This window comes from Schistocerca nitens, chromosome 9 (assembly GCF_023898315.1).
Source record: "Schistocerca nitens isolate TAMUIC-IGC-003100 chromosome 9, iqSchNite1.1, whole genome shotgun sequence".
Taxonomy (NCBI): Eukaryota; Metazoa; Arthropoda; class Insecta; order Orthoptera; family Acrididae; genus Schistocerca; species Schistocerca nitens.
The window spans coordinates 490,051,975-490,064,580 of record NC_064622.1 but is presented as its reverse complement, the minus strand read 5'-3'; positions in this window follow the sequence as shown (position 1 = coordinate 490,064,580).

Below are 12,606 nucleotides of genomic sequence, written 5' to 3'. Positions count from 1 at the left end.
CGTACTGCGAATACATACGCAGAATGACCCTTTATTGCACAATTAAGCTATTCCCGAACAGCCAGTGGAAGCATTTACTTCCATTTAATATCTAGGAGCATGCTTATGGGGTGATTTGAAGAGGCAGGACCACATACAATTAATCGAGCGTAAGGCAGATGCTAGATTGAGATTCATTAGAAGAATCTTCAGAAAATTTAGTCCACCAGCTTACAAAGCACTCGTTTGACCAATACTTGAATACTGCTCGTCAGTCTGGGATCCGTACCAGATATTATTAATGCAGGAAATAGAGAAGATCCAAAGAAGAGGAACACGTTTCGTTACAGGTTCATTAGTATGCGTGGAAGCAGCATCACAGATGTGCTCAGTCAACTTCAGTGGCAGACGTTGCAGGAGATGCGTTATCCTTCACTGTTTGGTCTACTGTTAAAATTCGAAGAATGCACGTTCCTGGAAGAGTCAATCAATATATTGATTCATCGTACGTATAGGTGACCCAAGAGTCCGTTAATATTTGAAAATGCATTATTTCTCTGAGTAGTGTAGGTAGAGAGGTAAAACTTGACACACAAGCCTGATATGCTTTTGGTTTTATTGAAAGCAAGAACAAGTGCAAAAACCGGCGAACAGATGGTGTTGGACAGCAACACGTCAGAGAATCGTATATAAAATGAGCTGTAGTGAGAGAGGAAGTCAGATGCGCCAGCATATTGACTTTGTCACAAAAGGCACTGTTAGTGAAAACTTTATTATCAGAATGGAGAATTCCCTACCGCAGCTTTACGTTCTTGCTGCCATAAGAAAGGTATTCGAGTGTGTAAGAAGTCCGAAGCCACAGGTTTTTTACACGATCGGCCTCACAGTGGGTGACCAGACACGAGTGTTCTGCTGCTCAGGCAGTTCAGGAAGAAATGGAGTCCCTAGCGGGTTCATATCCGCGTGATGAAGTCAGCGCTCCAGAAGTCGCACCGGCATTCCATGCACCAAGGCGTACTCACCGATACTATGCGTTAAAAATCTAGCGTCATGACGAACAGCTAGCCACCGGTTTTGCGCCGCGGAAAGCATTTGCTGTGAGGACACGCCAAAAAATGGGGGAACATGACGATTAGTAGTGTAACATTTTGTGGACTGAAGAAGCCAATTTGACGTTCCGCGGATCGCACAACTGCGTAATTGGGGCTACCAAAAATCGTGGAGCTATCGCGGAAGCCCCACTGCATGACGAAAAAGTCAAGGTGTGGCGAGAGTTTACCACATCAGTCGTGGTTGAACCCTTGTTCTTCGAGGAGACGTGGGGTGCTGCTTCTCAAACTGTCAACGTGACGGATGAGAGTTATGCCAATATGCTACAGAACCGAATCTTTAGCCTGGCTGATGAACACCTGCTGGAAGGTTCGAATTTTGTGGAGGACGACGCTCTACAGCGTACTGTTATACGTGTGGAAGATGTCTTGAGAACATCGTTTGGTGAGGATCGCGTGTTGAGCTGGCACGTCCGTCATGCGTGGCCTTCGAAGTCCCCAGAACCCCAGTCCGAGTGATTATTATTTGTGGGATAACCTGAAGTTGCAAGTCTTACCGCATTAAGGGTGCTAGAAGACAAGATCCGATGGCAGTTTCTAACCATACCCACTGATATGTTGCACATTGCTGGTCACAACATCGTCCCTCGACTACAGGTATTTCTGATGAACGACGTCTGACGTACTGAGCATTTCTTATGAAGAACATCGTATTTGCTGAAATTCAACTATTGAGCTAATTATTGATTTCGTATCACATATTGATCATTTTGTGCAATTTTTTTTTGTTTCAGTGAACCGCCATGTCATTTTAAGCATGTGCGTCATTTTTTACCTCTCTACGGAAAAACATGGATGATCTTTCTTCAAATGACAATATCAAACCCTAATACACAAAAAAACACTGGGAAGAACAATATCCTTGTTATTTGTTATAAATAAGTAAACAAATAACAAGGTGTTTTGCATCAAGGCGGACTCAACTTCTGATATTGTTGTTTTTATGTGCAAACACGTACCAAACGGAGGAGTTCCAAGATAAAGTTGAACACTGGGAAACTTAGATTGCTTTTTATATTCATAAAAAAATAAAACTTCGCTCGCGAAATTAGACCAAATTTCAAACTAATTACAGATTTCTTAAAATTATGTAATACTTGGCCATCTCACTCGTGCATCAGTGTTAGATAACCAGACACGCAAGGGATAGATGGTCAGCTCGCAAAAGGCCTTAAAAACAAGAAGGGAATCGTATTAAAAGAGTATCCAATACTAATGACATGTTTTCATTGAACTACTTATTACAGGTAAGTTTTGTAGAGAAAATTATAGGGAATCACACAAATCGTTTCTCATTGGTAAACTCAAACAGGAACCTGGACCCACTGCAGTTTTTTAATCACAACAGCTTTTCATATTTAGCTCTAGTATTTTCTTTGGAATATTAAATTCCTTTTTTTACTGAATGTCTATCTTTTTCGATTTAATAATAGCAATTTGAATTCTTCCACCCTCAGTCTGTCTTTAGTACACCCAGTCTTGGAAACATAATTATTTGGCGTCTGTAAAAAAAAAAAAAAAAAGAAATGAATTCTCTTAAAACCGAAAATAAAAAAGAGTTGTACTGGTGTATCTATCCCAGATGTGGTATGTCCGTATCTTAGAATCGGCAGGGAGAGGTGGCCATAGTGCGACATCAAACCCAGCGGACAAGAACGCAATGAGTAACAACATGGCGGTATGCAGGTAGACCCACACAGCCGCGAAATGTGTTTCTGCAACTGCTCACAGTCTAACTTGCGAAAAAATGGAAAATTAATGACATCGTACACAGTATTTCGGTTGTGAGAAACTAAAATTATGTTAAATGCTTAATTTTAGTTGACATGAGGAATTAACGGAAGCATCAACTTGTCACTCGAGAAAAAGACACACCACAACTGACCGGTAGCGCTATAAAGCGGGTAGCTGGACAACTACCATCTCCCTGTTTTACCTTACATTATTTCGTGTAGAACTGAGTTTTCAAGCGTTGACAAACTATTGGGCCATCCTACATGTCTAGCGAAAAGACCACGAGAATATAATTAGAGAGAGTCAAATCCTGCACGGTGGCTTACCAGCAATCGTTCTTCCCGCGGAATATTCATGGGGGACAGGAAGAGGGAGAACTTCCGATGGTACACAAAGTGCGAGGTTCTGGGGCTGGCAGTGTATCTAACACTAAATTCTTCTAGAATCTTCGTAAGGAAATGATGCTCTAAGCCCCCCCCCCCCCTTTTCTTACTCCGACTTTTGCTGTTGCACACGGATTAAGAAGAAACGCGAACTGACTCTAATCGACCCTGAAAGTGGAGTAGAAAAGAGTTTGGCACCTGCAATAATTTAATTTGATAAATAAGTTTCATTAACGTAGTGGGAAACGAAAGGGTTGCTCTACCTATCTACAGAATGAAAGTTCTGTTCAAAATAAGAATTTGATTTATTATGACTAAACTCAAAATAATAAACACAACACATGAAACATTTACAATACGTCAAATTGGATACTCAAATAAATGCTGTGAAGGTGAAGTTGTCCGTAAACTAGCTTGTGACATTTATGATCAAGTGGTATGTGGAGCCAATTCCTTGCAACTCAAATCTTAAGAGAAACACCCAGCCAACTCAACATTAATTGCTGTTACAGTAGTGAGAACTCAAACAATGAGCAACCAACACAGAACCACGTAAGAAAAGACGGGAACAGGAGCGCTCTGCTGAGCTCTGATTATCACAGAGCAAATTCCGTAATCTGCCGGTGCTGCGGACATACATTACCAAGCTGTCTTCTTAACTGCAAGGACGCGATCTGGCATACCGGAGGCGATGGCTGATTGCTTCGACTTCCCGTCGTGGTGATGATAATGTCACGAGTATAGTCCGAAACAGATTATCCTGGTCTGGTTGTTCCACACTGAAGACTTCCTATCAGTACAAATGTGCCTCTGAGGGAGACGAAGAAGGCTCGCCACACAATCACTGACGGTACAGTGATTGATTTTAACAAGCGAAATCACACAGTAACTCCGATACAGTCAACTTTAGCCAAAACTGCTCAAGGCAGATAACATAGGCCGCTTGTACGCAGAACACTCAATTGCCAACTGTAGTCGGGAAGTTACGTAGAAGTCGAAACTTCAGCAACTTCGTAAAACAGTTACAATTAAATGAAAGTATATTATACAGCCAACGGAAGGCAGGCTGTCCAGAGCAGCCAAAGCTCAGTCTTGTAACCTACTCCGACCGAAAGGCGAAAGCCGACACTCAAAAGAGCACCCGTACAAACCGAACATGGAACATTCCTCTCCCCACGACAGTGGCCATGGTTAAACGTTCCAATCAGCAACTCGAAAACCGGCGGAAAAATCCACTCTATTGCCGAAGCACTATCTTTCCACCAATGGAGATTCTTCGCGCTAATTTCTGTGCCGATTTTGCTACGTCATGGAGCTATGCCCTGAGCAAGGCAATCACAGTTACGATTTTGCAGAAAACGCGGGAGTTTGCCCGCCAAGACTGCCTGGGAACACAAGTCTTTCCCATGCCTCGCTGGTAGCCCGCCAGAAACGGTTTTCACTAAGTTTCTGCGAAGTAACGGAATCTATAGCCCAGCCGCTCCGTCAGGCCCCTGTGGGCGTGTCGCCGCCGCTCTTATGACAATGTCTGGAAAGCATTCACTCGACTCCCTCACACTCGTCGGCTTTACCCTTTCAAGATCAGCAGAGCCCGCCTGTCACCGGACCACCCGGGTGACGAGAGACGCTGCGTGGGAAGTCCGCGTGTGAAGGAATAGCGACTTTTCACCACATGCAATTAAAGAGGAAGATAGAATTACTCAGAGTAAGACAGAAATATGAGAGGGGGCTCATGTCACCTCTCAAAAGTACGCTCCTGCACATACCGTAAGGTTCGCAGAGTGTAGACGCAGATGCAGATTACGATAGATTACGACACGGTTTCACACAGGACTCGCCGTGGCGCCACACCGGCTTCGTGACGTCACGCAGGCTACCTGTCACACGTGGCGGGTTTCACTTCTCGTAGACTTGAGGCGCAGCTCGGCGGCCGGAGAGCGGCCGTCGCGTGTGGGGAGTTGCGCCGCGGGCTGCGGGCGGCGCGCGGCTGATTTACACGTGGCGAGCCGGCGCCACCAGTAATAACTCTCGCGCGGTAATTGCCAGTGGACGCGGCCGTCAGCGGTCAGCAGTTACTCACCGGCCATCGGCAGTAAGTCGAGGCGAGGCCGTGAGAACCCGCGGCCGCGAGTCGTTAGCCGTTCGGCCCGCCGCCGGACGTCTTCATCGGCGAAAGCGAGAGCTAAATCACACGCGCCTCGAAATACCTGAGTGGCCGCCAGGGTTTGTCGCTACAAATGAAACGCCGCTGGGAATATTTATACGCGGTGCGCATACGAATACTTGAAGACGCTCGCTCGACTCGAAACCTCAGCTTGCCTAATACCACTCACTACCCCTCCTCTCTCTCTCTCTCTCTCTCTCTCTCACACACACACACACACACACACACACACATATATATAAGCGCACCCGCCATTGCAGCGTACCTCTTTGAACTCATGTAAGTTGTGTGTGTGTGTATGTGTGTGTGGCCCTCAGCCGAATGTGTGTGTTCGTAACTTCACGTACGACGGAAAGGGTGCGACTTCCGAGACGGGCAATCTAACCGCACACATATGCGTGTTTACCTCTGCATGTAACTGCGTGTGTGTGTGCATGTCTAGCTCAAGGTATTGGATATAAGGTTTTCTTTTATGATTACACGTCGCGTTATTCATGTCGTCCCGCAGACACTAACGGTATAGTCTCAGTAATGAAATTACCTCCTATATTCCTACCACACCCACGCTTTTCTCTCCGGACCCACAACTCCTGCTTTTCGTCAGTTAAACTTCACTAGGTAACTCAAGTCCACAACATTACGCAATGACACATCACTTTTTTCGCTGACAGATTTTGCATCGTCGCCTTACCAGGTGAGAGCAAGTGTTTGCTTGGCTGGAAGATTACTTGATTCTTTTGCTATGACTGGCAGTGGAACGGTGTCTCCAAAATTGCTCAGTACTAACAGCTATCCACTATTTTCCTACATAACTAAAATTCCACATTTCAAATTTACAATTGGGCAACGGCCTTGCCGCAGTGGATACACCGGTCCCCGTGAGATCACAGAAGTAAAGCGCTGTTGGGCGTGGCCGGCACTTGGATGGGTGACCATCCAGCCGCCATGCGCTGTCGCCATTTTTCGGGGTGCACTCAGCCTCGTGATGCCAATTGAGGAGCTACTCGACCGAATAGTAGCGGCTTCGGTCAATAATACCATCAAAACGACCGGGAGAGCGGTGTGCTGACCCCACACCCCTCCTACCCGCATCCTCCCCTGAGGATGACACGGCAGTCGGATGGTCCCGGTAGCCAACCCGTGGCCTGAAAACGGAATGCTTTAAATTATCGCAGGTATAGGTAAATGACCGAAATAGGGCTCTATTTCAGTAACTTACTGAAGAAATTTAACTATACATTTAAAAAAATACCGCATAAGTGCGATTAAGACAGGCACCTAAGGGTTCCGTACAAATTTCAGTTATGTATATACACGACAATAATAATACCGTGTGCCTCAATGGTTCTGTATCCGACAGTGATTCGGGTTCCCCGCCTAGCACTGACGTGCTAAGGCTGCGGGCCGCCGTCGTAAGACTGAGTAATGTAGCGCAGTGGTTAGCACACTAAACTCGCATTTTGGAGGACGACAGTTCAAACCCGCGTCCAGGCATTTAGATTTAGGTTTTCAGTGATTTCCCTAAATCACTTCAGGCGCATGCGGGGATGATTCCTTTGAAATGGGCACGGCCGATTTTCTCCCTCATCCGATGAGACCAATGACCTCGCCGTTTGGCCCCCTCCCCCATATCAACCAACCAACCAACCAAAGCCGTCGTGGCGACACCCCGTGGCGGCTCTTTCTCTCTGAACTTGTGGCCTGGGCTCGCAGCGTGGCTCATTGCTCGTTTTGCCGTGTAGATCTTCGTATCGTGGCACTTCACACTCAAGGTGACACAGTTTGTTTCCGATTTCGAATGGTTACTGATTTGGAACTGTTGTATTGCTACACGAACTTCACTACGTCTCGGACGTACTAGTGCCTCGCTCACTTCGTGAACTCAGTCTATTGCGGATTTATATGAACGCATGTTTGTTTCCCTGTGGTTCGGTATGCCCAACAGAGCAAATTCCGATAAACGGTTTCTGTCTACACCACGCAGAACAGGAAACTGACGATGAGGAACTTTCTCACCATGTCGTTTCGTTTAGTGAACCATTGATGGTTGTTTGTCAAGCCATGGCAGCAGCAGCAGCAGCAGCAGGATCGGCACGCTCTGCTATTACAGTTCCTCCGAAAACAACAGGCGGCAGCTGCTGGTTCCACGCCTCCCCTTCAGCCATTCGCTTCCTTCGACGAGGCCAGCGAGAATCTCGAGATTTGTTTATGGCGTTTCTAACTGCACTGCAAGGCAAGTCAAACTGACGATGCTGAACGCCGTTGTGCGCTGCACAGTTACTGTCGTCTAGTAGTAAAGTGTACAAAGTGGTAGTAAAATTACGCCCTCTCTCCGCCCCAGTAGTATGAAGTTTTCTGAAGTTTGCAGTTTGCTGACAATACCAAACGCGCGTCGTTGCAGGTAAGCTCAAGTTCAATGAGCAAGTTAAGCAAGACAACAGTCATTATAATCCGCCTGGGTAGTGTAAAGGCTTTTGAAACTCTGGATCCTACTTTGAGTGATGTGTTAAAAATTGCTAAAGCGTGCTCAGTGGCTGCCTCAGAACGAGCTGTGCTCGGTCATTCGTCTGGTGTCGACGTTTCTAGCAGTGTCAGTCGTCGGCGTACTGTTCAAAATGTTCAAATGTGTGTGAAATCTTATAGGACTTAACTGCTAAGGTCATCAGTCCCTAAGCTTACACACTACTTAACCTAAATTATCCTAAGGACGAACACACACACTCATTCCCGAGGGAGGACTCGAACCTCCGCCGGGACCAGCCGCACAGTCCATGACCGCAGCGCCTCAGACCGCTCGACTACTTTCGCGCGGCGTCGTTCTGTTCGATCAACCCAGTCACGGTCGTCATCTGGTTTACCCATCTCTCATGAGTGCGGTAGTCCGTCATCCGCTCTGGTATACGCGCAAAGACAAAAGCGCTAATTTCACCGTCGACATGACCCAAAGCGAGCGGTGACTCCTGAAGAATTTCCCTCCTCATCGTTGTATGAGAACCGAAGCACATGCCGTGCCGTCAGGTTATGTCCGGAGTGAGGCATTCATCATCACCGGCGTCACTACCCGTACAATGACGTCCCTTGCCACAGACCAGGGACACGTGTCGCGTATCTGCCTCTATCGACAGGCGTGAACTTGGGCCGATACACGCTGCACGCTGCATGCTGCCTGAGACAACAGCAGAAGGAAAGCTGCACCTGGACGTGGACTGGGTGTCAGTGGACTTCCAGCTGGACACCTGCGCGGCGGTGTCCCAAATTAATGGGTACACTTTCTGACGCATTGGCTGCCCATCGCTGCGTGTACCGCCGTGCAAAGTGGTGACGTTCAACGGCCGGTCGATTCCGCTATGGGATCAAATTGTGGTGCAAATTCAGTGCAAAAACGTATCTCGACAAGTAACCCTGCTTGTACGTAACTTTTGGACGATTACTAACATTTTTGGAGTCGACGTTTTCGTGCATTTCGCATTCCAAATTCACGATCAAGTGAATATAATTTCTAATGTGACTCCATTCTCCGAGATGGATGCATTGTCATAAAATCTCAAACACTTGTTTGAGCCTGTCTTAGTTTGTGCCCCAAATTTTGAGACATACTTCTCTGTGAAGCATTCGGCAGTGCCTATATTCTGTAGAACGTGTCAGCTACCGTTCGCCGCGTACGAACAAGTGACGGCAGACAGACTGCAGATTCTGCGTGTTATCTGCCCCGTCCTGCTAGTCAGTGGGCGACGCCTATGATGATGACGACGTTTGGTTTATGGGGCGCTCAACTGCGCGGTCATCAGCGCCCGTAAAAAGTCCCAGTTTTTACACAGTCCCTTTTCTACACAATCCAGTCTAGCCACTGTCACAAATGATGTTGATGATGATGATGAAATGATGAGGACAACACAAACACCCACTCCCTGGGCAGCGAAAATCTGCAACTCGGCCGGGAATCGAACTCGGGACCCCGTGATCCAGAGGCAGCAGGCTAGCCGCTAGACCACGAGCTGTGGACGGGCGACGCCTATGGTTACTGTGCAAAAACCTAATGGGCCACCTCGGATCTCTTGGATTTTAGGTCTACCATAAATTTCCAGGCAAAAGTTGATTTGTACACAGTCCCTTGGCAAGACGAACTGTTAGCTAAATTGGATGGAGGTCATTATTTTTCGGTTATCTGTTGATGACCCCGCTAAACAGTTTCTGTGGATTAATACACCATGGGTATGTACAAATACAAAATATTACCATTTGGGACCACTAGAAACCAGCAATTTTTCAAAGATATCGCGAACAGCTCATCCAGGTCATCCCTAACATCCCTAACTGTAATTTATTTGGATGATTTGTTAGTTACAGAAGCCACGCAGCGGCAGCACGTGCACACCTTATGACCGTTGTTTGAGTGGCTGCCAAGTGCATTTCCCTCCACCCGACAGCCAACTATTTGGGCCACATACGAAGGATAGACGGGCTCAGCCTAACACGAGAGGATGTGACCGCCGTTATTAATTTAAGGTAGCCTAAGAATCTTAAAGAATTGCAGTTTTTCTGGGCAAATTCAGTTATTATGCCAAGTTCATAGAAAATGCTACTCTTTCCCACATGCTTAACTAGTTACATAAAAAGGGTGCTCCGTTTATGTGGTCAGAGGCGTGTCAACGGTCGTCTGTGCCACTGAAAAAGTGTCTTATGTTGGATGCTTGTCTGGCGACATTCCAGCTGGCCAATAAGTTAACACTGGCCACAAGCAGACTTCCCCGTGGCCACAGATGAGTCTGTTTCTGGCCTTGGTGCTGCCCTGTCCCATAAACTTGCCAACGGCAGAGAACAACTTACCTCGTTTGCGTCTGAGACATTGAACTCAGCACAGGAAATTATCTGCAGATTGAAAAAGAGGCATGGCCATCTTTTATTGTGTCAAGAAGATTCATGTCTACCTCTATGGTACCAAGTTTCATCTGATTACACACCACAAGCTTCTGTTGTATATATCTGGCCTCCATGCAAAAGTTCCCAACGAAACGGCGCAATGGGTTCAGCAGTGAGCGTTGTTTCTTAGTAACTACGCTTATGAGATCCCTTGCAGAACTACCACACAACGCTATAATACTGATGCGATGTTTCGTTTGCCGTGTGGTCTTTACAGCTGACATGAAACGATGTGTTTTGTCTTGGACACGAACTAGCGGCACACCCTTTACAGGTTTCTCATTACGGCGGGCGACGCAGTGGCAAAGAGAAACCAGGACCATCTCCATCGCAGGTCGTTGCCCGCAATGCAGCGGGATTCGCCTGAACTATTAACTTGAAATTTATGTCAAATGCTAAGGTCTACAGGCCCTTGGTGGTGTGAAAATGCAAGTTTCGAAGTTAATGCAACGAAAAGATAACGCCATTTATGTGACATATTTTGATATTCGCAAACCCACTCATCAAAACTTACAGGGTATTAGCCGTTGATTTAGCATCACGAAATTTGGCAAGAGACAGGGTTTCACAGTACAAGTAAAGGAAGAAATTACAACATTGTTAATCTGTAACTATGCAAGCTATCGCTTGCTTTAATCATAAATACATGTCTGAGTCATGCCAAATGTTATTATCTTTACATAAAGAAAAGTGTTATCTTCTCAATAACCTTCAGGTCTTGAGCTACACCCTTTATTTTTGCATATGAAATTAGTGAATTTACTCATGGAACTTTTGTTGTCTGCGCCTGCAGTCACTTTCAGAACTCAAATTAATAATCAGATTAATTATTTTAATAAGATTGAACCTTTGAACCTTAAATTGCTGGTGTACCTATGTGCCATCATAACAAAATAAAAATAGCGAATAGTCGAGGGAGTATGAATGAGAACATTTGCGTGTTTAAGTTTACAAATGAATGACAGGTTTTATTAATCCTTTTATAACTCCAACGAACTGATGAATCTTACACAAATAATGACATACAGAAATTAGGATAGAGATGGCGTGTGATTGGCATATGAAGTACAGCAAGGAGTGCACCGCACCATAAGCCCAGGCCGGAGGCACAGCGGCATTTAGTCACCACTGGGTAGCGCGCGTACCTCGGTGCTGCCACCCCTTACGACGGCTGCCCGCAACCTCCGCTCGCAGCCTGAGTACCTCTGACATCTCCACATCTGTTTTAGGTGGGGAATCCGAATCATTGACGCATACAAAACCCCTCCCTATTTAATCAGCACATAGGGCCGAAAATGGCCCGACGTATGCCGACTACTTCGAAGAGAGGGAGAGTACGGAGCCACGATCCCCTCCAGTTGTTCGAGCGGCAGGTGCTCAATGACGAGAGTGGGAGGAGACACAATCTGCATAGATTGAGGCCCATTAACGACCTCTGGTGTGCAACTTGGGTCGGCAAGCGGGAAGTGGCCTTCGCATATGCTGGGGGTGGTGCTTATGGCTCATCCTCATCTGGCACCTCATCTCGAGAACACACACGGTCCCGTTATCATTTTAAGCGGGCGGCACTGGCGGTAGGAACATGGTCTGCCTCTATTTCTTCATAGTGCTTGTCAGTATTTACTTCCCGTCCACACCTCGCACTGGTGCGGAGCGTCAAGGGGGAATCAGCAGGTCCATAGGTTGCTACGGTTTCTGGATGAGTCCATCTTCATCTACATCTACATTTATACTCCGCAAGCCACACAACGGTGTTTGGCGGAGGGCACTTTACGTGCCACTGTCATTACCTCCCATTCCTGTTCCAGTCGCGTATGGTTCGCGGGAAGACCGACTTCCGAAAAGCCTCCGAGCACGCTCGAACCTCTAATTTTACATTCGTGATCTCCTCGGGAGGTATAAGTAGGGGGAAGCAATATATTCAATACCTCATCCAGAAACGCACCCTCTCGAAACCTGGCGAGCAAGCTACACCGCGATGCAGAGCGCCTCTCTTGCAGAGTCTGCCACTTGAATTTGCTAAACATCTCCGTAACGCTATCACGCTTACCAAATAACCCTGTGACGAAACGCTCCGCTCTTCTTTGGATCTTCTCTATCTCCTCTGTCAACCCGACCTAGTACGGATCCCACACTGATGAGCAATACTCAAGTATAGGTCGAACGAGTGTTTTGTAAGCCACCTCCTTTGTTGATGGACTACATTTTCTAAGGACTCTCCCAATGAATGTCAAACATTAATTTTATATGATCATTCCACTTCAAATCGTTCCGCACGCATACCCCAGATATTTTACAGAAGTAACTGCTACCAGTG